This window comes from Trachemys scripta, chromosome 8 (genome assembly GCF_013100865.1).
Source record: "Trachemys scripta elegans isolate TJP31775 chromosome 8, CAS_Tse_1.0, whole genome shotgun sequence".
Classification (NCBI taxonomy): domain Eukaryota; kingdom Metazoa; phylum Chordata; order Testudines; family Emydidae; genus Trachemys; species Trachemys scripta.
The window spans coordinates 5753029-5755903 of NC_048305.1; positions in this window are offsets into that span (position 1 = coordinate 5753029).

Sequence of the window (2875 nt, forward strand, 5' to 3'; positions counted from 1 at the left end):
GTGGCACTCCCAAAGAAATGTCCTCGTGGCTGGGTATCAGCTCTCATCAGTCTAGCACCCCCTTCTGTTGCTTGCTTGCCCTGCAGTCAGGGCCGGCTCTAGGTTTTTTGCCGCCCCAAGCTCCGAGAGCACAACTGCCCAAGCAAAAAAAATTAAAAAATAGCCAGAATGCCACCCCTAGAATTGTGCCGTCCCAAGCACGTGCTTGCTTTGCTGCTGCCTAGAACCTGTCCTGCCTGCAGCCCCTCTCATCTCCAGGCCTCGGGGTGCTCTCGCTTCATGACCCAGCCCTCCCACCAGGTCACTACAGAGTTTTCCCCTTTTGGGGCACTGACATCTCGCTGGTCCATCTGTCCAGTTGCTGCTTTCACCAATCCTGTGCCACTTCCCCAATGGCTGGTAGCGGAACCCGGGCCCACTTGCTACTCTGGGTTCCAGCCTGGGGACCCTATAATCATCAGCCAAGGCCTACACAGCCTCAACCCTCACTGCAGCTTCCCTGGGCTTCTTCCTACTCTGCCTTCCACAGGCTTTCTTCCCCACAGCTCCTCTGGATAAACCCTTCCTGCAGGGCTAGGATCCCAGGGCTTTTGTTCCTTCTGGATTTCCTCCTACCAACCTCTCTGTGCCCAGACAGTGACTGCAGCCTCTGTCCCGGCAGCATCTTTCTGCTGCAGACTTCCTCACATCATAATCCCTTCCCAGCTTCTCTCCCAGCTGGGTTTCATCAGCCATTAATATTTATAAATCCCCGGGCCTCCAGTCAGGTGCAACCTGACTGGAGGTTAATTGGCCCCTTCTGAGCCCCAGGGCTCGTGTAGAGTAAACACACCATCACAGAGGACACACCATCACAGGGAATGGATCTCTGTTCTGTTCATTCCCTCTGGGGCACCTGGCATTGGCCACTGTCAGAAAACAGGATACTGGGCTAGATGGACCTTTGGTCTGACCCAGTATGGCCATTCTTATGTTCTTAGGTACATATGTCCAGCCTGGACTTCTGGTCTAAAGCTCTCTGGAAGGCCTTTATAAGGTTGTAGTACTGTTAGGGACCAGTCCAATGCCACTCAGCTCAATTACCCTAACATCAATGCAGACGGTGCCCCTTGACCCTCACCTTCTCCCTCTGATGTGACATAGCTGGTCAATAAGGCTGTGTTGTCCTGGGCTGCCATAAGCAAGGCTAAATCAACGCATGGGGAAAGAGGAGTTGAACGAAGGAGTCTGTCCACACTAAGGAAAGTGCCAGCGGTCTGACATTGGGAGGGAGAAGCCCCTCTTTATACTGGACATGAAGGAACCTCCTTTTGTCAGTTTACCCTTGCTTGTGAGTTACTGCTGGTGCTGAGTTATAATCTGAAGGGTCAAAATATGGAATGGAGCCTGGAGATGCCATAACGTTTAACTGTCTGGTAATTTACAGGATACAAACCTGTGTGGTTTGTCCAGTAAACATGGGCTCAGCTGATCCAATGGGAGGTGTCCAAAGAAGATGTAGATGAAGTCAACATTGACGTATTAGGGGCTGCGGTTCCATATTAAGTATTTATCTAGTGATACAAAGTATATGAGATGTCCAGGGATTACCCTGCAGGAGCTCTGGGATTAAAGGTATCACTCCTCCTTCCCCCCATAGACCCTCGGTAGTAACGACAACAGCAGAGTTAATAAGAACGGCCATACTGTGTCAGACCAATGGTCCACCGAGCCCAGTGCCCGGTCTCCCAACAGTGGCCGGTGCCAGATGCTTCAGGCAGAGTGAACAGAATGGGGCAATTATCAAGAGATCCATCCCCTGTTGTCCAGTCCCAGCTTCTAGTAGTCAGAGATTTAGGGACACCCACAACCTGGGGCTGCATCCCTGAGCATCCTGGCTAATAGCCATTGATGGACCGATCCTCCATGAACTTATCTCATTCTTTTTTTAAACCAGTTATACTTTTGGCCTTTGCAACATCCCCAGGCAACAAGTTCCACGGGTTCGCTGAGTTGTGTGAAGTAGTACTTCCTTATGTTTGTTTTAAACCTGCTGCCTGTTCATTTCATTGGGTGACCCCTGGTTCTTGTGTTATGTGAAGGAGTAAATAACACTCCCTTGTTCACTTTCACCACACCAGTCATTTATAGACGTCTATCATATCCCCTCTTAGTTGCCTCTTTTCCAAGCTGAACAGTCCCAGTATAGAAGCTATTCCATCTCCCTAATTGTTTTTGTTGTCCTTCTCTGTACTTTTCCCAATTCTAATATATCATTTTTGAGATGGGGTGACCAGAACTGCACGCAGCATTCAAGGTGTGGGCATACCATGGATTTATATAGTGGCATTATGATATTCTCTTATTATCTATCCCTTTCCTAGTGGTTCCTAACATTGTTCGCTTTTCTGACTACCACTGCAAGTTGAGCAGATGTTTTCAGAGAACTAGCCACAAGAACAGACAACATCGTCTAAGCACTCAGAAAGCCTTATGTTCTATCCCGTTCGGTATCCCAAAGGATGGACTAAGCCATCAAACTGCTCCAAACTGGAATGCTTTTACTAACAGTATTTAATATGTGTATGGCGGCAGAACATAGGCCCTGCAAGGGGCATAAAGGTCCCATTGTCCTGTGCACTACACAAACGTAGGCATAGACACAGTACCTGCCCCAGAGAACTGTCAAACTCATTGCAACACTGCAGGTGATCGCTCAGCTGAAAATGGGGCAATGGGCATCCCTGGGAATCCTCAAACAGCCCCATTTTCCTCTGATTGCTCTGGTCTTATCGTTTGAATGTAGGCTGTGGACTCAGAATCCATTTTGGGAGGAAGCAGGGGAGAGGGGGAGTTAGGACAGCCCACCCGAGAGAAAGGGAAGCGGAGCAAGAGA